This window comes from Tamandua tetradactyla, chromosome 6 (assembly GCF_023851605.1).
Source record: "Tamandua tetradactyla isolate mTamTet1 chromosome 6, mTamTet1.pri, whole genome shotgun sequence".
NCBI classification, from domain to species: Eukaryota; Metazoa; Chordata; class Mammalia; order Pilosa; family Myrmecophagidae; genus Tamandua; species Tamandua tetradactyla.
This window is the reverse complement of record NC_135332.1, coordinates 12,110,088-12,134,540: the sequence shown is the minus strand read 5'-3', so window position 1 is coordinate 12,134,540 and position 24,453 is coordinate 12,110,088.

Here is a 24,453-nt window from a genome sequence, read left to right as displayed (position 1 = left end):
GCAGGTGAGAATTCTGCCACTGAGCCACTGTTGCACTGTCCTAAAGTGGTACACTAGGTGATTTTTGAATGACTTGTAAAGGAGATAAGACAGTAGTTTTTAATCTATTATCCGAATACACCACATTATATTTCTTTATTCACCAACTGGTGAACAAGTGAATGCTTCTACTTTGGGGTTATTAATAAACAATGCTTCTCGGAACATTATAAGTCTTTGCGTGGATGGGAAGTTCATTTCTCTTGGGTAGAGACCTAGGAATCGAGTGGCTATGTTATATGGAATGCTTTTTGAAAACCACCGCCATTTTAATTTCTTTAGTATTTTGCGTTCTTGCAAGCAATGGAGGAGGGTTCCAGTTTGTTCTTCTGTATTGCTATTTGTTTTCTACTTTTCACATTTCTGTTTTGCTCTCTGTTCCTCCTTTTACAGCCCTATATATTAAACAGACATTTTGGCATGCCATTTTAACTCATTTATAGCATTTTTACCTATATTTATTCATTTGTCATTTTAGTTGATTCTTGATAGTATTCAATATGACTCTTATGCCAATCTGATTCAAGTTACTGCTGAGGTATTTCTAGTAAAATATAGTAATTCTACTAGAATGGTTCATCCAACCCAACTTTATAGTATTGTTTTCATAATCAGTGCATCTCTAAAAATTATAAACTTTGAAATAGAATATTATAATTTTTACTTTTTAACAGTCATATGTCTTTTAAGGAATTATACACCAAGTTTTTATATTTATACACATCCTTACTATTTCTTGTGGATCTGGGATATGACCTGGAATCATGCTTCTTCAGTCTGGAATTTCCTCTCTTACATCTTGTAGTACAGGTCTTCTGGTAAAATTTTCTCTCAATTTTAGTTGGATATATTTTTATTTTACCTTCATTTTAAAAAGATATTTTTATTGAGAAATATTCACACATGTACTGTCCGACCGTATTAAACACTGACTCACAATATCATCACATAGTTGTATATTCTTTTCCATGATCATTTTTAGAACATTTTCATCATTCCAGAAAAAGGAATTGAAAAAAGAAAAACAACACTCATACATCCCATACTCCTTACCTCTACCTTCAGTTTTGAAGGATAGTTTTGCTAGATATAGAATTATTTGTTGGCACTTTTTTGTTTGGTTGTTTTTTATCTTCAATTCTTGTGTCTTTCTAATCTTTTCAATTCTCCATTGTTTCTGATTAAAAATCACCCCTTAATCATACTATGTGTTCCTTATTACATAATATGTTGTTTTCCTCTTGCTGCTTTCAAGACAATATCTTTGGCTCTCAGCAGTTTGACTATGGTGGGGTTTAAATGTGGTTTTCTTCATGTTTCTCTGGTTGAGGGTTGCTGAACTTCTTGAATCTGAAGGATAATGTTTTTCACCAAATTTTGGAAGATTTGGGCCATTATTTCTTTAAATATTTTTTCTTCCTTCTTTTTACTTCTTCTAAGATTCCCAATTACATTTATATTGGAATGCTTGACATTATCCCATAGATTGCTAAAGTCTATGCAGTTTGCTTCAAGGTTTTTTTTTGTTTTTAACTTGATAATTTTTCTTGGTCTATTTCAGGTTTACTGATTCTTTGTTATGCATCTCAAATATGCTGTTTAACCTATCCAGTTTCAGTTATTGTAATTTTAAGTTACATAATTTATATTTGGTTCTTCTTTTTCATTTTTCTTTTGAGAGCATTTACTTGTTTACTTATTCTTAGTATATATTTCTTTACTTCTTTAAGTGTATTTAAAATGGCTACTCTGAAGTCTTTGCTGGTTAAACCTAACATCTAGACCCACTAGTCATACATTTCCATTGGTGCTGTTTCCTTTCCTGGCGATGGATCATACTTTCCATCATCATTGCATATCCAATGAATTTTTTATCAAAATGGGGCATTGGTAGATGATGCATTGCAGTTATTCAGGGATCTGTTTTATTCTTATGGAATTTGTGGGCTTTTTAGTTTTAGTAGGCTATTAACATGCTTGAACTCAAACTGAAAAATCTTTCTTGTTCGTGGTGTGCAACTACAGAAGTCCATGTTCAGTTGTGTGTGTATGTGTGTGTGTGTGTGTGTGTGCATGCACTTCAACTTGGTTCTCTAGGGGTCTCCCCTCCATGGATGTACTTTAGTGCTCAGTTAGTTTTTTGTGTAGAGGCTTTACTCAAACACCTAAAGCTACTAAGGCTTCCCTCTGCCACCCAAGCTGTGTATGGGGGTTGGGGAACATATTCAGAGGTGAAAGAAGTTTACAAGTGCCCCCAGACTTTTGATTTTTGCCAGGTTCACTGGTATCTCCCACATGTATATCCAATTTAGCAAAAATGTTAGGGAATGAATTACATCAGCCTTTCTATCGTTCTCTTCATTACATTTCTACTTACTCTGCTATCCACCCTAAACTATGTTCAGCACCTTCAGCCAGTAGATTTTACTGATGATCTGGGATGCATAGAAATCCTGAGGCAAGAAGCCCACAAGCTCATTGATTATTTTCCAAATGCAGTAGCAGTTTTACGTGAGCAAGCACTTCTCGAGTTCTCACTTGCTTTTGGGTGTTTTCTAGAACCCCTAATATTTTATTCTTAATATACATTTTTTTTCACTTTATATTTGTTCACTGTCAAGGGAAGTTGAATGACTTCATGCAGCCATTATCAAATGCAGAATCAGGTATGTTGCATATTGTTATATGTGAACAAACTCCATTAACTGAGTTATTTAACTGATATCTCCATTTCTCACACACACCAACAATGGGAACACTGACAAACTGAGGCAAGTGCAGTGGATCTTTGGAGCTCACATAAAGTTTCCTTCAAGTAATTCTTGCAGTAGTCTCCTGAATTTTTTCTCTTTCTCTCTCTCTCTTTTTCTTTTTAATCAATGAGAGTATTGATATTAGGGAACTAAAACTTAGTCATATAAGTACAAATAACTTTTCAATGGCCATTAGAACCACTTGACTTCATCTGATTTAATGGGATCAACTCAATCACTAACAGAAAAAAAAAAAGGCTACTAACATTACTTGTCACACCTTAGATCAAATAGTTCAAATCTGGAAGTTCATCTTTTCTCTGAGTATCATATTTGTTCCAATGGTTCCTAATTTTCCGTGGTAGTAATCTTCTGGGACTGAAGAGAGACTGCTCCTTTTAACTGCCCATGCCTTTACCATACCTTCAGTTTGCAATACACTTTGATCAGTTTCTGTCCTTGACATAATCTGCTCTGCTTATTAGATATTTGAGAGTGTAATTCCTGGAGTGTATCTCTTATCAAAGTAAATCAATTTTTATTTTTCTGGATTTCTTTTTTTTTTTTTTTCGCATGGGCAGGCTCCAGGAATCAAACCCGGGTCTCCGGCATGGCAAGCAAGAGCTCTGCACTCTATTCTTCTTTATCAATTACATTTATCTCTTTAATCTGAATAAGATTTCCCCTATTACCGGAATGATTCTCCTGCTCCATGTTTCCCTCCATCACTGGCATGACACAATGTTTAACATCAGGCTAATTGAGGCAGATGCATATCTCCAAGATAAATCAATAATTTCCATTTGCTTATCAGTCCTGTTTAATTTCCTTAAGCATTTAATCTTTAAAAGCTATGGATTTGGGATTCTTTCTTCTTATCTAGAAAGCTCTACCCTGCTTTATTCTACAACTAATACTGAGTCCATATTGAGGCCAGTGAAGCATATATATTTGAATTCTTTAATTCTGCCCTGGAGCATCTAAAACCAAATGATTAACATCTCAAGATTATCATCTTCTGGTTCATTTTCTCAGTTCTGATTCCTTACTTTCCCACAGGACGGATCTGTCAACTTGCTCACTCCTGAACTCTTCGGCATGAGTCAGTACTGTGGTAAAATTTTCCCACTGTTATAATAACTTCAGGCATTGAAGGGAAAACCCACTTCCAGGGGTTATTTCCAGGATAGCTGATTAGTAAGAGGAGCTGCCAAATATGTAGATGACTGTATAGTGCCTGGGCACATAGTAGTTCCTAAGAAATTATTCAAATGTTTGATAAATCACTTAAAAAGACTTTTAAATTCAGTTTATTGTTTGCAGCAGTAAAAATTAAGAAGGAGTTTGAATTGCTAACACTAGAATATTTTAATTGAAGTCTATTGTAACATATTCATTTCATGGCATGGCATTTAAATATAAGACATGATGATTTATCTATATATTACCTTATCATGTAGTGCTTCCTTAATTCCCCTTCTTCCTTTCCCAGTACACTTTGTGCTCCCTTACATGGATCTGCCTCTTGTCTCCTAAGCATAATTAATCTCTAAAATTCTTCCCTTGGCTCTCTTTTAATCTCATATTTTTTCCCTGTGGTGGCCCCATCCACATCCGTGATTTTAGCTCTTCCCTGCAGACAATACAAAGGGTAAGTTATGAGTAGCTGATAAGGGGGTGAAGGCCTTGAATTACAGATAGGGCTATGGTAGGAGAAGACAGGAAGAGAACTGGTCTGAGCCTGAGGGACTGTATGAAGAAAAGAATAGTTGCAAAAAGAAGCAGGACATTTTGAAGAACAGATATCACCATTAAAGGTCAGGAAGTGCAGTATGAAACTAGGTGATACTCTATTCTGCAAAGACTTTAACTTAATCTTATAGAAAACTGAGGATGGCAGGAACCTTTTCCCAATTGGGAACAATATGATTGAGCTGTACTTAAAGAAGATTCCTATGATGACACTCTGGGAAGCTTTAACTAGGAAGAGGCAGGAAATGAAAGGCAGTGACTTAGCAGAATGATCCTGGAGAAAATTAGTGAGGTTTAATTATGGTATAATGGCAAGAACAGGGAAAATGGAATAGGCGTTCTAGCTCAGAGGTAAGCGACTTTGGCTCATGGGCCAAATTGGACCTGTTAACCTGCTTTTCGAAGTAAGGCTTTATTGGAACACAGCCACACACGTTCATTTACATATTGCTGTGATTTGCACTATAAGAGCAGATTTAAATGTGTGACAAAGATAGTGTGAAGGTTTGGAACTATACATACCCCAGAAAAATATGTTCTTAAATCTAGTCCATTCCTGTGGGTGTGAACTCATTTTAAGTAGGACATTTTGATGAAGCTACTTTAAAGTGTGACCTGCCTTAATTAGGATGGGTCTTAATCCTATAACTTAATCCTATTACTTTATAAAATAAATGTATTCCGACAGAGAAAAAAAGCCAGGGAAGCAGAAAGATGAAATCAATGAAACCCCAAAGAGAAGAGAGAAACCAGTAGATGTGGCCATGTGCCTTGCCACATTACAGAGGAGCCATGGATCGCAGGCATCCAGTCTAGGAAGGAAGCATCACCTTGATGATGCCTTGATCTGGAATTTTCCTGGCCTCAGAACCATGAGCAAAAAAATTCCCATTGTTTAACATGAACCATTTTAGAGTATTTGCTTTGAACAGCCTAGGAAACTGAAACAGTATGACTCATAAAGCCTAAAATATTTACTATCAGGTGCTTTACCAAAAAGTTTTACTGACCCTTGCTTTACTCAGTGAGGCTAAAATTGCATAACCTAAAATTTGACAAAACATAGGGACAGAAGGAAGAACCAGAAATAAGTGGGAAGCTTCAGGTCTGTTTGGAAGAACAATGTCATCAGTGGACATTGTAAAGTTAGGAAGAGGAAAACTGAAGTATAAACAGAAATCTGCACCTTCTCCAGAAGCTAATGGAGAATAAAAAGCTCCTTACTATCTCACCTCAATGATAAAATATTGTAAATATGTAAAAAATATTTACAATATTTTATCATTAGGAAGTGTTTCAGCATTGAATCAAGGAAAACCAGAGAACTTTCTTTCGTGACATGTTCTAACTATCCTGAAGGCTTTCTTGATTATCTTCCATGCATCACTTCCTCCTAAGCGTTGGTTCTCCGGTAAGGAACACTTAATCCCTGAACCATGCCTTGTCTCTAAGGATCATCATCTGAACCACCTAAACAACTGGAGGTCAAATCCCTGATCTCTGAAGACATCTTCTTTGAGAAGAATTTAGACTACTTTATCAATGTCCTTGCACAAGATTATGGCAGGTTATTCTCTTAATTCATAAAGGTTATCATGAAAACTATCAATGGATTAGCATTGTTCTCATTTGTTTTATGATGGAGCAATATTTTAGCCCAAGTTTTAAAAGTGTTTAATTTTAGTAACATACATACAACCAAAATTTCCTGTTTCAGCCACTTTCAAGTGTACAATTCAGTGGTATTTATTACATTCACAATCTTTTGCTATCATCACCAACATCCATTATGCAAACTTTTCCATCTCCTCAAACAGAATTTCTGCCCCCAATAAGTAGTAAGTCCCCAATCCCCTCACTGCCTGACCCCTGGTAACCTGAAATCAGTTATGTCTCTATGACTTTGTTTATTCTATGTATTTCCATGTAAGCAAGATCTGACAATATTTGTGTTTTTGTGTCTGGCTCATTTCACTTTGTGTCTGGCTTATTTGAAGTTATCATGTAACTTCAACATTATAAATGACACATATGAAAACCCATAGGTAACCTTATACACAGTGGTGAAAGACTGAAAGCATTCCCCTTGAGATCAAGAATGAGAAAAGATGACTGCTTTCACAACTGCTCTTCAGTATTGTACTGGAAGTTCTGGCCAAAGCAATTGGGCAGGAAAAGGAAATAAGAGGCATCCAAATTGGAAATGAAGAAGAAACAAAAGTATCTCTGTTTTCAGATGACATGACTTTTATACAAAATGTCCCAACAATGTTTAATACTTTTACAGTCATATTGAAGATAATGTAAGCACCACAGAAGAAAAATTAATTCCTTATCTGACCATAATAGATTTAATAATGTCTAATAAGAATTCATAGATTACTAAGATTAAATTATATTATCCAGTTAGTTATCAATTATGTTTCAAATATATGTAAAACCAGGGAATGTGGGAATTTTTAAAACCTCTTTTTCCATGAGATGAAATTGACTAAGGAGAAAATTAAGTTAGCATATATGTAGTGTGTTCATTCCAAGGTTATCTTTTGCCTTTTGTCAGTTGAATATTCAAGAATAATTGTTTGTATCTGAAATCACTTATGCTGGCTCAAATTGTTTATATAACTAACCAGGGGTTGCTCTGACCTCAACTACAAGCAGATGGTTGTTTGTCACTAATTAGATACTAAAAGGAGAAGAAAGGATTAATTTGTAGGGGTATCAGTAGAAGGGAAAAAATACAAAATGAAAAATGATGGGGGGGGGGAACTTACATTCCTCCATTGTATATGACTTTTTCCAGGGTCTTTTCTGGACCAACATTCATGACTTATTTTCTAACTCCTATAAGGAAAGGGGACAGGTCTTGAAAACCTAAAACTATAGCTGCAGAACAATATATTGAAATGGGACAATTTGGTGACTTTTTGAATTTGCATTCATACCCTTCGATGAATGCAACATTTTTCTTGGTTATTTAGTTATTATTGAAGCTGTAAGAAAAAAAATGAGCTCTATCCAGCAGTGAAAACATCCCTGACAGAGTAATGTTAAATTAAATAAACAGCTTCTAATGAGATCTGTTATTACCTGCCTTTAAGTCATGCTTAGGCACGCAACTACAGGCTCGTGTTTCTAAGTGCTGTAATAAATCTTTCAACCTATTCTGCTTCTGAAAAATGCTAACTAATATCTCTTTTCTAATGCTGAAGCCTATTTCCTTATTTAATCTTTAAATCTCAAATGTTGAAGTCTATGTCGCCATTAATTCTCATCTTTGAGAAGATAAGTTTGCATTACAACAGATCAGTTAAAAAACAAAAACAAAAAATAGTGGTTGCTTGAAAACAAGAACATTTTAAGAATAAAAATCTGTCATGGGCATGAATACTTGAATCCAGCAATTGCTTTAATTGTGACTGATTTTTGTCAATATGGCCTCTACCCAAAGCTTCTTGTGTTCAGCTCCAAGCTGGGATAGACAGACATGATGGAAGTTCCACACATAGCTCCACTTCTTGGGCTACAAGTTTTTTGCAAAGCCTTACTTCACAGGAAAATTTATAATACATGAGAGGCTCATCAAAGGAAAGATGCAAAATGATAGATAATACCCTACCACTGTGACTACATCTGATCAGCTCTTGCCTCTGTACATATCCCATACCTTCTTAATAATAACTATTACACATTTTAATTTCCTCTCTAGGTAGGTTCAGGATGAATAAGAAAGACCACACACTGGAGTCTGATAGAACTGAGGATGAATCCTGACCTTGGTGCTTTTTATATACATGATACATGATACATTAATTTAAGAGCTCGTAGATACTCTAAATTCATTATATTCAAATCTGGAAACAGAGTTGTTTTCTTTCTTTCATATTTCTTATTCCCATTTCTCAAGCCAAAGTCTGCAAGTCACAATAGACATTATCCCTTCTCCTGCCACCACTTTTTTTAAGCAATTAACATCTACCACTATTTCTGATGGCTGTGCTTCTCTGCTGCTTCCTCCTTAGGCCCTTCCCTGCTAGTCCATGGACTGCCTTCTAATGGGTTGGCCTTGATGACTCCAGCTGCTGCTCCTTAATGACGTTACTCTTGTGACCTCTCTGCAAGACCAACGGGACCATTCTGTTTTCCTACTTAAACCACTCAAATCCCTCCTTGCAGCACACAGGATGAAGCCAAGTTCCCAGCATGTCCATCCTACCTCTGTGATCCCTGGCTCTAGTCAGCCCTCAGCCTTGCATGATAAACCCAAGCCACACTTGTGTTTTCTGACTGGGCCAAGATCTGGCATACCTACAAACCTTTCTCACGCTGCTTCCTGTACCAGCAATAGCTTTCTCTGGTGATTTTTTTTGAAATAAGTAAACAAGGTCTTATGGATTGAACTGTGTTCCCCACAAAAGATATATTGAACTCCAAACTCTTAGTACCTCACAAGGTGACTTTATTTGGAAATAGGGTCACTGCACATGTAATCATTTAAGATGAGGCAATACTGGAGTTTGGTGGGTCCTTCAAACTATATGACCAATGTCCTTATTATAATAGGAAAATAGATAAAGAGATTAGAGACAGAAAGGGAGAAGAGGGTTATGTGTAAACAGAAGCAGAAGTTGGAGTTATGCTGCTACAAGCCAAGGAACACCTAGGGCCACCAGAAGCTGGAAGAGACAAGGAAGGATTTCTTCCTTAGAGCCTTCAGAAAGAGCATGGCCCTGCCAACTTCTTGATTTCAGACTTCCAGCCTCCAGAAATATGAGAGAATAAATTTCTGTTGATTTAAACTACCCAGTTTGTGGAAATTTTTAATGGAAGATGTGGGAAATGAATATAGAAACAATCAAGCAGATATGAAACAAATAACTAAAAAGCTTTGGATATCCATATTTAGTAGGGATCTTTAGGAAGCTTTTCTTACTCTCCCTCCACTAACCTCTGGAACTAGAAAATAATGACCATAGAAAGCTGCAGTCTCCATTTTTTCCCCTGAAGTCCTTGTCCTTGGGCTTCATATGGCCTTTAATTTTATCTGTTTTTGCTCCTGTCTTCTTGTTGCCTGACCTTGCTTCTTATGTATTGTCTAATCTTGAACTTTTCTTATGCATTGACTCTATCTAATGGACTCTGTGGCAATAAGATTTTCAATACAGCTACCATCATTTTAGGTCTGCAAGCAGTCACTCCAATGAAAGCCATTTCTCCATTTTAAACATATGTTGACACTTCTATTAAATATAGCTTATGTCAACATTTGCTCATTATTTACATATAATTGTGTATGATATGACTACGTTTAAGCTATAAAAGTACTGCTGTTTCTGTACTTCTAAAAGCATTGCTACCCTTCTTAATTGGCTTCTACTGGGGAAAATAGGTCTTGTATCCTTTTTATTGTGCAAACATTTTGCAGAGTATATTCCTTTTATGGATTATGGTAATTGTTTTATGAGATTTAAGTACCACAGGGTAATATCTGTTTATCATCTCATTCAAGAAATAGGCATTCTACCTGTGATCTGTGCTGCCTCTGTGAGAAAGATGCTACTGATTCACAAAGTACATATACTTTGAGTAGTTTATACATCAAAGAAGATGTGTTCTATCAACTGTGCTGTTCTTGTTCACACAAAATGTCACTATGATTAATTAATGTTGGTTGAGTAGGGTTAGGGTTGTAGAGGATGAAAATTGAACAGAGTGAATCATGCTGTTATAAAAAGGATGGAATCAGTGCCCTTTCTCACATAGGTACCTAATCCTACTCCACTCTTTCCCAAATGATAAATTACAAAGAAATTTTTGGTGTTTAGGGCCATAATATTGTTTCACTTATCACTAAAAATTTTGATAATGGACCAAAAGGTGAAAATGGCAGTTACTATGGTGCAGAAAGGGTGGATGTCTGAGGTATAGAATATGGATGAAGAGTTACCTTGACCACTGTCTGTTCTATCTGTTAGATAAGAGAGGGAAACATATTCAGGGGTGCTACTCAACTCTTCCCTCCCCTGTTAACCGGGTGAGTGTCATAAATTGTGTCATAGACTAGAAATCATTTGGTAATATGATTTAAGAAATTATTCTAGCATGTTTTTAATAGGAATGCTATTTTATGGTCAAGTAGATCATATAATCCATTATTGCTTAGAGATTTTCAAGAGCTTCTGCATGATCTGCATATAACTGACATATGACATAAAAGCACAAATCTAGGGACAAAAGCCTTGCTAACAATATTAAGTCCCTATCCTAAAAGTCATCTCTCTAGCCCTATTGTCACTTTAGAACGAGATGGAGTTTAGTACAGCTGAAGCTATTCTGTGATGGCTCAACAAACTATTTATTGGTGAGTCTCCACTACTAATGTATTGGTTAATTTTGCATCTTGAAAATCATGGATGGCAAGTGATCCTCAGGATAAATAAAATTGGGCATTGTGCCATTTTGAAGCTACTTTGTACCTCAGAAAAGCCATGTCCTTTAATCCTCATTCAATACTGCTGGGTGGGACAATCTTTTTTATTGCTTCCATGGAGATGCGACCCACCCAATTGTGGATGGTAAGTTTTGATGAGTTGGTTTCCATGGAAATGTGTCTCTACCCATTCGAGGTGGGGTTGCTTACTGGAGGCCTTTAAGAGGAAACCATTTTGGAAAAAGGTACACAGCCACTAGAACCAACAGAGTCCACACAGCCAGAGACCATTGGAGATATACAAAGAAAATGCCCCTGGGGAAGTGATTGAAGAAGCCTGGAGGGAGAGCTAGCAGACATTACCATATGCCTTTCCAGCTGAGAGAGAAAAACCCTGAATGTCATAGGCCTTCTTGAGCCAAGGTATCTTTTTATGGATGCCTTAGTTTGGACATTTTTATAGGCTTAGAACTATAAACTTGGAGCTTATTAAATTCCCCTTTTTCAAAGTCATTCCAGTTCTGGTATATTGCATTCTGGCAACTTACAAACTAAAACAGATATGTTGTCTTCATTGTCACCCTATCATTCATTAGTAATAGCAATAAAGAGGGCATTGCAAGGCACTAAGTACTAGACTGAGCTAAATCATACACAATTATAACTGACTGTCAGATCTAAATATGGTTGTCACCAGATGTATTAGTTAGGGTTCTCTAGAGAAACAGAATCAACAGGGAACACTTGCAAATATAAAATTTATGGAAGTGTCTCACGTGACCGTAGGAACGCAGAGTCCAAAATCCACAGGGCAGGCTGCGAAGCCGATGACTCCGATGGATGGCCTGGATGAACTCCACAGGAGAGGCTCACCAGCCAAAGCAGGAATGCAACCTATCTCCTCTGAGTCCCCCTTAAAAGGCTTCCCATGATTGCATTTAGCATCACTAATTGCAGAAGACACTCCCCTTTGGCTGATTACAAATGGAATCAGCTGTGGATGTAGCTGACGTGCTCATGACCTAATCCTATGAAATGTCCTCATTGCAACAGACAGGCCAGCGCTTGCCCAATCAGATGAACAGGTACCACAACTTGGCCAAGTTGACACCTGTCCCTAACCATGACAGTCCACCCCTTGTCAACTTGGCACATATATATATATATATATATATATATATATATATATCACCTTAGACCATACTTAATTTCCAAATGAAAACAAATAAGCACACATTTTTTCTTTTACCTGACAATACTCAACTGTCCTGCATATAACTGGAAACACAGTAAATATCTCCAGAATAGGGTGCAAATCCTTGGGCAACATTCATTCTTAAACTTGATATCTTACAACTTAAATAGTATAACACAAACAAAACAGCATTACAGTCCTCGTTTCTGTAACTGATCACGTGGTCGAAGTTCATATTTATCACTACCTTCTTCCACTACCCATTCCATGTTCCCTTTCCCCTCAGCAAGCACTTCAGCTGGCCGTGGTTCTTTGCCTGGTGGGGTGACCCAAACCTTCATTCCTGAAGTCTCAGAGCCATTAGTGGTCCTGCCTGGATTGTGTTGTTGCAGTTTTCCATTGATTTTAATCACAGGGCATGGTAGTACTAATAGATGCCCCAGGGGATCTCCTATATTCCAAGAAAACTCTTCTTTACCTCCATTATGTAGTTGCAGTCCTACTTCCTTCTGATAGTCAGGGTCAATTACCCCAGACAATAATGCAATCCCCTTCTTGGTGTGTTGATCCAGAGAAACTCCAAGAAAACTCTTCTTTACCTCCATTATGTAGTTGCAGTCCTACTTCCTTCTGATAGTCAGGGTCAATTACCCCAGACAATAATGCAATCCCCTTCTTGGTGTGTTGATCCAGAGGCATAAGTAGCCCAAAGTGACCAGGTGGCAATCTTAACTTTCAGTTCAGTGGTATCACTGTTGTTTCTCCTGGAGAAAGCACACCCTGTTTTGGAACTAAAACCTGTAGACCAGCAGAACTCAGGGTAGCAGGGACAGGAAGCAAAAATTTTCCTAGTGGATCACTAGGAGTAATAGTGAGTGGCACCACACCCATTTCCACCCCTTGGTTCCTGGACCCATGGATCCTGGCTATGGGAGAAACAGCACCATACAGCGGATGCTGATTCAGAGCAACACAGCTTCCTGGAGAACATTACCCCAGCCTTTCAAGTTTTTGCCACCTAGTTGGCACCGTAATTGAGTTTTCAAAAGGCCATTCCACCGTTCTATCAATCTAGCTGCTTCTGGATGATGGGGAACATGGTAAGACCAGAGAATTCCATGAGCATGTGCCTATTCCCGCACTTCATTTGCTGTGAAGTGTGTTCCTTGATCCGAAGCAATGCTATGTGGAATATCATGACGATGGATAAGGCATTCTGTAAGCCCACGGATAGTAGTTTTGGCAGAAGCATTGCATGCAGGGAAAGCAAACCCATATCCAGAGTATGTGTCTATTCCAGTTAGAACAAATCACTGCCCCTTCCATGAAGGGAGTGGTCCAATGTAATCAACCTGCCACCATGTAGCTGGCTGGTCACCTCGGGGAATGGTGCCATATCGGGGGCTGAGTGTGGGTCTCTGCTGCTGGCAGATTGGGCACTCAGCAGTGGCTGTAGCCAGGTCAGCCTTGGTGAGTGGAAGTCCATGTTGCTGAGCCCATGCATAACCTCCATCCCTACCACCATGACCACTTTGTTCATGAGCCCATTGGGCAATAACAGGAGTTGCTGGGGAAAGAGGCTGACTGGTATCCATAGAACAGGTCATCTTATCCACTTGATTATTAAAATCTTCCTCTGCTGAAGTCATCCTCTGGTGTGCATTCACATGGGACACAAATATCTTCATGTTTTTAGCCCACTCAGAAAGGTCTATCCACATACTTCTTCCCCAGACCTCTTCGTCACCAATTTTCCAATTTATATAGACAGAAATCAGGGGAATATATGTGGCAATGGATCTTAAGAGTGTGGGATAATGGTGGGAGGAATATAAGACTGGATCAGGCTGAATTTATTGATATGGGCCCACTAAGCAGAGATTCTGCATTCAATGTTATAGCTAGAGCAGTTAGAAAAGGTGTTAACAGCTTGTTTGGGTGGTTGGTTGAAACATGGATCAAAAGGTGGCCAACATTACCTGAGGTTGAAATGCCAGAACTGCCCTGGTATAATGTAGATGAGGGGATCTAGAGGCTTAGAGAGATTGGGATGTTAGAGTGGATTTATCATGCAAAGCCTGCTCTTACACCCCAGGAATTTCCAGAGGATGCACTTTTTACCAGAACAGTGAGAAATAAGTTTGTGAGACTAGCACCATCATCCCTCAAGAGCTCTGTGGTTGCACTTCTCTGTAGGTCAGATATTACTGTAGGAACTGTGTCACTGAGCTGGAATCCTTAAACACAATGGGGATGACAGGATTCCGAGTTGGCAGAAGCCAGGTGGCAGCACTTAATCACCAAAGACAGGGTAGACGTGGCTATTATAATAGACAACAAACTCAAAGGAGGCATCAAAATTATATGAAATGCAGAGATTTGTGGCATTGGCTAGTAAATCATGGGGTGCCTAGAAATACAATAGAAGGGCAGTCTACTAAATTCTTGTTGGAGCTGTATAAACAAAAGAGTTCTAGGTCAAGGGAACAGAAGTCTAACCTGAATTATAAAAACACAGAGTCAAGGCCCCTTAATCAATTTCCAGACTTGAAACAGTTTACAGACCCTGAGCCCCTTGAATGAAGGGGAAGCCAGGTCCCTATGGGGGAGAAACCTGTTACACTGCCACAAATTTATACTGTTAACCTTCCTCTAAGTCTTCCCCAAGGAGACCGACGGCCTTTTACCAGGATAACTGTGCATTGGGGAAAAGGAAATGATCAGATATTTCGGGGATCATTAGACACTGGTTCAGAAGTGACATTAATTTCAGGGGACCCAAAACGTCACTCTGGACCACCAGTCAGAGTGGGGGCTTATGGAGGCCAGGTGATCAATGGAGTTTTAGCTCAGGTCCGTCTCACAGTGGGTCCAGTGGGCCCCCGGACCCATCCTGTAGTTATTTCCCCAGTTCCGGAATGTATAATTGGCATAGACATACTGAGCAACTGGCAGAATCCCCACGTTGGTTCTCTAACTTGTGCAGTGAGGGCTATTATGGTGGGAAAGGACAAGTGGAAGCCACTAGAACTGCCCCTACCAAGCAAAATAGTAAATCAAAAGCAATACCGTATTCCTGGAGGGATTGCAGAGATTACTGCCACTCTTAAGGACTTGAAAGATGTAGGGGTGGTGATTCCCACCACATCCCCATTCAACTCTCCTATTTGGCCTGTGCAGAAAACAGATGGGTCTTGGAGAATGACAGTGGATCATCGTAAACTCAACCAGGTGGTAACTCCAATTGCAGCTGCTGTTCCAGATGTAGTATCATTGCTTGAGCAAATCAATACATCCCTTGGTACCTGGTATGCAGCTGTTGATGTGGCAAATGCTTTTTTCTCAATAGCTATTAGTAAGGACCACCAGAAACAGTTTGCTTTCAGCTGGCAAGGTCAGCAATATACTTTCACTGTCCTACCTCAGGGGTGTATCAACTCTCCAGTCCTATGTCATAATCTTGTTCGCAGAGACCTTGATCGTTTCTCCCTCCCACAAGACATCACACTGGTCCATTATATTGATGATATCATGTTGATTGGACCTAGTGAGCAAGAAGTAGCAACTACTCTAGATTTACTGGTAAGGCATTTGCGTGTCAGAGGATGGGAGATAAATCCAACAAAAATACAGGGGCCTTCCACCTCAGTAAAATTTCTAGGTGTCCAGTGGTGTGGGGCATGTCGAGATATCCCTTCTAAGGTGAAGGATAAATTGCTGCATCTGGCCCCTCCCACAACCAAAAAAGAGGCACAACGCCTAGTTGGTCTTTTTGGATTTTGGTGACAACATATTCCTCATTTGGGTGTGCTACTCCGGCCCATTTATCGAGTGACCAGAAAAGCTGCTAATTTTGAGTGGGGACCTGAACAAGAGGAGGCTCTGCGACAGGTCCAGGCCACTGTGCAAGCTGCTCTGCCACTTGGGCCGTATGATCCAGCAGATCCAATGGACATGTGTCCGCGTGGGTTCGAACCCCACTCCTGGTACCAAGATGTATTAGTTAGGGTTCTCTAGAGAAACAGAATCAACAGGGAACACTTGCAAATATAAAATTTATGGAAGTGTCTCACGTGACCGTAGGAACGCAGAGTCCAAAATCCACAGGGCAGGCTCCGAAGCTGATGACTCTGATGGATGGCCTGGATGAACTCCACAGGAGAGGCTCACCAGCCAAAGCAGGGAATGGACCTGTCTCCTCTGAGCCCTCCTTAAAAGGCTTCCCATGATTGCATTTAGCATCACTAATTGCAGAAGACACTCCCCTTTGGCTGATTACAAATGGAATCAGCTGTGGATGTAGCTGACGTGATCATGACCTAATCCTATGAAATGTCCTCATTGCAACAGACAGGCCAGCGCTTGCCCAATCAGATGAACAGGTACCACAACTTGGCCAAGTTGATACCTGTCCCTAATCATGACACCAGCTCTCTCTCAAAGATATATTTGATAAGAGTTCCCCTTTTGACTTGTCACATTCACAGCTGTGGTGAAGCTTTTCTGGTTTTCTTCCCTGAAAAAGGTTGAGGTCTACCATGCATGAAGATGATACCCTTTGAAAACCATTCCACTGGGTAAGGTGTGTTTCCCTAGTCCTTGCTGTCATCTTGTGTCCTTTTGAGTTTATACTTATGAAAAAGCCCAAGATTTTGGACTTGTTGAGGAGTGAAACTTCATGTCTGCTCTTGAGAGGGAAGCTCTCTGTACAGGGCTCCTGCCCTCTGCCCAGCCTGTGAAGCATTCCATTTGCCTGTGTCTGTGAGGAGACACATAGCCTCTGGGGTTGAACCATTGGGGTCAAATAATGTTCTCACCATTTAGTGTAATGAACTCCAACCACCCGTCTGTTGCAAGCCCCTGGTGCAGCCAACACAAGCAAGAGTAGGCCAAGAAGAAATTTCTCCTTATTATTAAATCTAAATCTAAGCACTTGTCTGTCTGTAAAAACAGAGCAAAGGGAGGAAAACTGAAACCAGTGAATGGGGTCTGAGGTTTCAATAAATGTCAGGGAGCGTCAAGTCTGTTTGGATTGCAAATTATTGCTGGCTGACGGTCTTACTATTTTACAAGTAGAGATTGCTGTCATGCGGGGGGAAGTGGTGTGGGGGAGCCTCTCACATCACAGCCAGAGGGGAACAGAAGTTACCAAATACTATAACAATCATAAAACATAACAAGAGGGACTTTAGCGTTTGCTAAATTTAGCCTTTCCTTAATGCACATCTCAAGAAACAACAGCCCACAACACTTCTCTCTTCCAATTTGGTTTGATGAAGTGTTGGATTTGCAGAAGATTGAGACCTCATTTCTCTGGTTTACCCGTTATGAACTCCACTCCATCCCTCTTCTTTGCGGAGCCACTTTGAACATCTGAGAGTGATAAAGAGGCATAAATGTTTCGAGGTAAATTCATACCTTAATACATATCTTGGAGAAATACACTACAATAATTTAAGCAGCGGTTAAGACTGTTTTCCAAACGGATTAAATGAATGGACAAGTACTGATTAAAACAAACCTAAGACATGAATATTTCTGCCCTGGACATGAATGAAAAGGGGTTAACTTCTTTCTATCAGTGGAAGGCTGAAGAACCTGGTGAAAAGTATATGTACTTCTTGGTGCTTCTAGTGAACTTTAGTAATAATTTTATTTTTTTCCCTAACCAATGCTTATTGAGGGTCTAGTTTGTGCCAAGTGCGCTCTGTTAGGTACAATGAGAAAGAAAAAAGGGATGGTATCTGTTCTTCCTGCACTGAAAGTCAAATGTGATTATCTTAACCCAGGATCTTTTGATTTCAAATAGCTGAAAAATCCCTCAAGTTAACTTCAGGCCAAAGGGGGTGAATTTTCTAAAAGATGGGGGCTATGGATCCAAGGAAAGAAATGCAGCAGAATCTCATTAAAGCCTAGAAGCAGGTCCTAAAAAGCTGTTTAAAAATGACACTACTTTCTCTGAATCTTTAGCTGCACAGTCTTGTATGTATGCATCTCTTTCTCAGCATCCTAAGATTTTGCTTTCTCTGCCTCAATACACACAGAATTGTATATCATTTTCTCAGGCAAGCTTCCTGTTCCAAGTTCCCTGTGGAGACTTACCAACTTTTGTAAGTCCAATTCAGGATTTATGAGAATAGAATTTGATAGTTCAGCCTAGCTCAAGTAGATACCATTAGCAGGTCAAGCTAATGATATGATTCAAACTCTGAAATGTGTGGCTCAATTCCAAGCAGATGAGATACACCAAGTCCATTGGTACAGTTGATTGAAATTTCTATATCAAAAATACTATCTTTTAAAGTATCATAAGAATGGGTTTGTGGGTCAGGGAGGGCACACAAGTCTGTTGTGAGTTTTAGAGGAAGACAGAGTCAGTGAACTAGTCAAAGTGTGATAACAATCTAAGAAGAAAGGAAAAAATAATTATGGTTTCAGTCCCACTGTCATCTACATTGTGAGACAGGCTCTTGATAGTGACAGGATTAGTTTCTATAATCCATTATTTCCCATAAGGAACTAGATGATATACCAGAAGCAGCCAGAGATCTACTGCAGCTTTACAGCCGAAATCACAGGGGGTCTTGACATAGATTGGAGATGTGAACTCTTGCCAGCGGAATTACCAGCATTATATCTTTCTGTCCACATTTATTGGGAGGATTATTGACTTGAGGTCAATATCTACACCATTTCCTGGGCCACAGCCAATAGTAGGAACTGTTGACAAGTACCAGACTGTCTCAGTTTGGGTTCCCCAGAAGCAGAACCTAAGGCAAGGATTTGAGTGAAACTATTTTATTCTTGGGGATGAAAGAAAACAACCATTAGGGGAGTAAGAAATAGAGACAAGGAAGGGAAAGCAGCCAATGGAGAGTATGTTACCAAGCCAGATACAACTGTGGATGAAGGGAGATTAAGCCCACTGGGGAATCTCTGGAAATCAGTGTAAAACACATGGCTTAGAGTCATCTCACAAGAAGGGTAATTATAATCAAACTCTAATCAATTATGGGTTAAGCGCCGGTTGCAGGGGCTTTTAATACTCCGACAACTCCAGCCTGCCATTCTAGCAACACAGTTGTCTCCAGCAGCAAGAGAAAGTCCCCAGGCAAGGAAGTGCAGGTGCTGGAAGTTGCACTGATGTGGTCAGAGTGATGAGACGGTAAGGGCCTGTAATCATCTACTACACTCCAACCTCTACACCACTCAGATCCACTGATGCCTGATGTTAATTTCATTCTATCCTGTGTTGAATCTTCAAGGCAAGGGCCAGATTCAATTTACTGAATCATTAGATAGAAGAAGACAGGGAAGTTAGTGGGACAAAGCTATAGGCTTCTCCATATGGTCCCAAGAGTGCAATTGATATTGACTTTCTTTCCTCTCTACCACTCCTTGTAGACTTCCTTCACCCTTGCTTAGTATTTCTGCTGATCTAGGTGGCCCACCCCATGGAACACTCAAACCTTCATCCCTGCTTGGTTACCATAACTCATTCGTAGTCACTACAAATAAGGCAATCACAAATTTATGTCAGTCACCAGGCCTGGACACACTGAGATGTATACAGTAAATTCCCTGAGTTCTAGTTGTACTCCTTCCTGATCCCATCTTGTAATATTATCTAATTGTAGTAACCAGGATCAATTACCACTACCACCTGGGTGGCAACAAAGGGATCCATGTGTAGGAGAAAGCTAATAAGAAAAATAAAACTGCAAAAGACAGTGGTTGGATGTTGGCACTGTATACTGGAATAATAAAGGTCAGGGGATATGAGCAGGGCATCATCAGCATCTGCCACCAGCAGAGAGTAGACACAATGATATTTTGCTAAATGAACAAATAGACTTCAGAAGGTTGGTGAAAGCTGTTTGTAGATTGGTTTCTCAGTGATGTCCCGAAATTTGTAATTATTTTTTGCCATGTGAATGCTCACGAGAGGGCTCCAATAAAGGAAGGCTTATTGAAACACGGAACTATGCATGTTCAGGGAAGAGAAACAGAACAGGAAAGGGTTGCATTGTTGGATGAGGTGATTGACTCTGACTGTCAAAGGAAAATATGGTTGGACCAAGAGTGAGTGGAACTCAGGACACTGCCTGGGGTGAGTCTCTACACGAGCAAAGGACACAACCAGGCATGGGAATTAAGAGCATGGCATAGACAACAGCTCTTCCATCCAAGTCCCACCGTTGAATAAGTTGGGCCATGCTAATCTATGCTGAAATCACAAATGAACCTTACAACCTCCACCATAGACAGATGTAAGTACACCTCTTGTTCTTCCACAGTCCATGCTGGTCAGACAGCAGTCACTAGGCTTTTAATGATGACATTCATTTTCCTTTTGGGGAACACCTGTCCCTTTTCTTTATTCTACTTCCACTTGTACTCATCAAAATTCTATGCCTCATTTAAATATCTAATTAAATTTTATTCCTCCCTAGACCATTCTGATCTCCAGTCTCCCTTGTTCCATTACAGGAAATGATCACCACTTTCTGAACTTCATCAAAATTTATTTTATATCTATTAGATATCACCTCTTTTACAGTCGGTTTTTCATATCCACCATTGTAAACTACTTGACAATAAGGATGAAACTTAAACATCTTCTTATCATGATTATCACGGATATACCTAATAGGTATTAAATATCTCTTGTCTAATATTTATAATTTAAATAACCATCTTACATAACTCTTACCTGGAGAATCCTTACTTTAAATGTCTAAAGTAGATCATTTTTATTCCACAACTAGGTTGAATAAATCTTGCACCAAAAATAGTGATGAGGGTCAAAGATTGCGTGTGTGTGTAATACACATTGATGCTTTTTTAGTGCAACGTTGAGAAATATCTGTTAAAAAAATGAATTGTCTCATCTCAGCTGCTTCAGTTTGTGAACAGGCAAGTTGTCAGAGCCTGTGTACATCCATCTGATTATACACACACACACATGCACACACACAAAATGCACATATATATGGTTTTTGATGGCAAAAATTGAGAAATGGCAAAATGGTCTTTTCTTTTCTTGTTTTCATGGCACTGCTTTTTGTAGAATGCTGTGCACATGTATGTTTTAATAATTTCTGCTTTTTTTTTCAGAGACGTAAGGAAGGTGGTTGTGCTGGTTTGAAAGGAAGCATGCCCCCTAAGAAAAGCCATGTTTTAATATAAATCCCATTTCTTAAAGGTAGAATAATCCCTATTCAATACTGTATATTTGAAACTGTAATGAGGTCATCTCCCTGGTTGATGTGATTTAGTTAATAATGGTTGTTAAACTGGATTAGGGGATGACATGCCTCCACCCATTTGAGTGGGTCTTGATTAGTTTCTGAAGCCCTATAAAAGAGGAAACATTTTGGAGAATGGGAGATTCAGAGAGATTCAGAGAGAGCAACACTACAAAGCAGAGAGTCCACCAGTCAGCGACCTTTGAAGATGAAGAAGGAAGATGCCTCCTGGGGAGCTTCATGAAATAGGAAGCCAGGAGAGAAAGCTAGCAGATGATGCCATGTTCACCATGTGCCCTTCCAGCTAGAGAGAAGCCCTGACTGTGTTCGCCATGTGCCTTCTCACTTGAGAGAGAAACCCTGAACTTCATCGGCCTTCTTGAACCAAGGTATCTTTCCCTAGATGCCTTTGATTGGACATTTCTTTAGACTTGTTTTCATTGGGACATTTTCTCGGCCTTAGAACTGTAAACTAGCAACTCATTAAAACCCCCTTTTTAAAAGCCATTCCATTTCTGGTATATTGCATTCCAGCAGCTAGCAAACTAGAACAGTGGTAAAGATATTTTACCATTTATCAAGATACCACAATTAGTACCAAAATCCAATTTTAACCAAGAAAAGCACTAAAAAATTCAACCAATTACATTTCAATATTTACGTATTCACTCATTCATTTAAAGACATTCTTTTTGGTATTATGCAAGCAAAGGTACGCACATACAAACACTGACCTTTCCATCATGGAGCTTACTTCTGGTGGCAAAAATGATCACACAAACATGCAATATTGCAATTGTGATAAAAACTATGTATGCCTTAGCTGGCTTCTACTTGGTTGAAATGGTAAAGTCAATTAAGTAGATCAGTGCAATAAAAAGGTAGAAGAGCTACAAATAACTGTATGGGTGCCAATTCTCCCTGGAAGTGGGGCTGGTGTCATGGAGGAGATAATGCTGTACTGACTACTGGAGTAGTGCAGAGTGTGATCAAAGACACATGGGCATGGCAAACCCTTACATGCACATGGAGTGGTGGCTTAGGAAAGCTGTAACTAATGGTTTCACACTAATAATCTCCTAAGAAGTTCCACTATTCAAGTATTACGATCTGTTTCAATCACTGTATTTTTATCAGCACAATAATATTCAATCTTTATAAGGAATAACCAGACAAACTGATTGGCATAATGAAGAAAAGCAGCTCGCTTATGGATTGAATCTTTATAATTTTGTATAAATGAAATTTTTTAAATGAAAGGCCTACTTAATCTGGGAAGGGTTACAAGCAAAAATCTAGAGATGATGAGGTACATAGAGACTGGGAGGGCCAAAGGAATAAGAGAAGGAATTGCTTATACCAGGATTGAAGAAGAGCTGCAGGCATGGAGGAAAGCGGTATGTGGCAGAAGCTCTAATCTGCAATGCAGAGAAGGTTGGAGAATGTATCTGGGACAAGCTGGTGATAGAGCTTGATAACTCACTTAAGTGAGTTAGATAACTCACTGAAGTGTCAACCAAGTGCCTGGTCCTGGCCTAAATACTGGGGACACTCCAGTGACCAAAATAGACAAAATTCCTGCTTTCATGGAGCTTACATAGACCAAAATACAAACAAAAAAAAGGGGTGTAGGGGGAGAGATGCAGTATGTCACATAGTGCTAAGTGCTAAGGAGAAAATAACGAGGCAGGGAGACATCGAAATGTATAGAGAATGAAATTTTACAAAGGGTGTCCAAAGGAAGTACCCTTTACTGAGAAGGCTTACCTGAGAAAGTGGCATTGTAGAAAAGACCAATGAAAAGGAGGGGATGAGCCATGCTGGGGAAGGGAGCTCCCAGACCTTGGAAGCAACAAGTGCAGAGTCCCTGAGGACTGCAGGAGCCTGGCCTGGGGAAGTGTGAGCCATGTGAGTGAGGAAGGAGTCACAGGAGATGAAGTCAGAGCTTTGCTCATGGTTTCTGCCTTACTCAGAGTTTCTCACTCCATCCCTCAGTTTGTCATTCATGTTTTCTTTCTTTCTTGGAAGAGAAGCTACACAGAATGGGTAAGATTTGGATAGTTGATAAAAGAATCTGTGATTCACCCATCACCATGGAATAGAGAATGATGCTCTTGTCCTAGACACATTTATACTTGCCTTCCAGTCCATAGATGCATTGCTCTTGGGGCTGGTGGTGATTTCTACTACGACCCTTGTTTTAGGGCATTTGATACAGAACATGGCACCTGATGCTTAAGATGTCTCAGGAGAAGGGGCTATGGCTGGTAGGCAAGTCTTCCCAGGAGACGTGTCTTCAGAAAGCACTGACTCATTTTCAGTATACTCTGCCCACTGGGACTTCCTGATCCCCTCAAATAGAGTTTACCTACAAATTACTGGTGTTAATCTATGGACTTCTCATGAATAATCACCATTACCTCTCACCTGGATATATTCACCTATTTGGTAATGTCCTTCTATTCAGAAATGTTCTTCCCCCAATTTTCCCATTGCAAACTCCTACCCAGCTATCAGATTTTCACAGCTTATGTATACTTTCTGTGTGAAACTTGCACAGATATATTCAGGATGTCTCAGCCAGATTCTTCTTCATGATCCCACGGCATCCTGTTCAGACCTATCTTAGAGAAAGATTGATGCTGACTTGTGTTCTATCTCATTACACGTTAATGAAACCCTATAGACTGTCAGTCTCTCAAGGTCAAAGATGCATCATTCTCCTATGGGTGTCTGTGTCTTAGCACATATATGGTTCATCGCAGTATCTTACAGCAGACTGTTTTTAAAGGCAAAAAGATAAATAGTATATATATATAGAGAGAGATGGATAGATAGAAAGATAGATATACATCAGTAGAATAAGGAAGCGTGGGATCTTCATATATATATATCATCCTGTAGGGCTGATGTTGACATGAGTTTACAGTTCTGGGATCCCCAACAGCCCAATTGTGATAGAAAATGCTAATTGCATAGCAGATGGTGGTGTGAAACTGGCTCTGGTTTTTAAGTCTCTAAAAAAAAAAAAGCGCC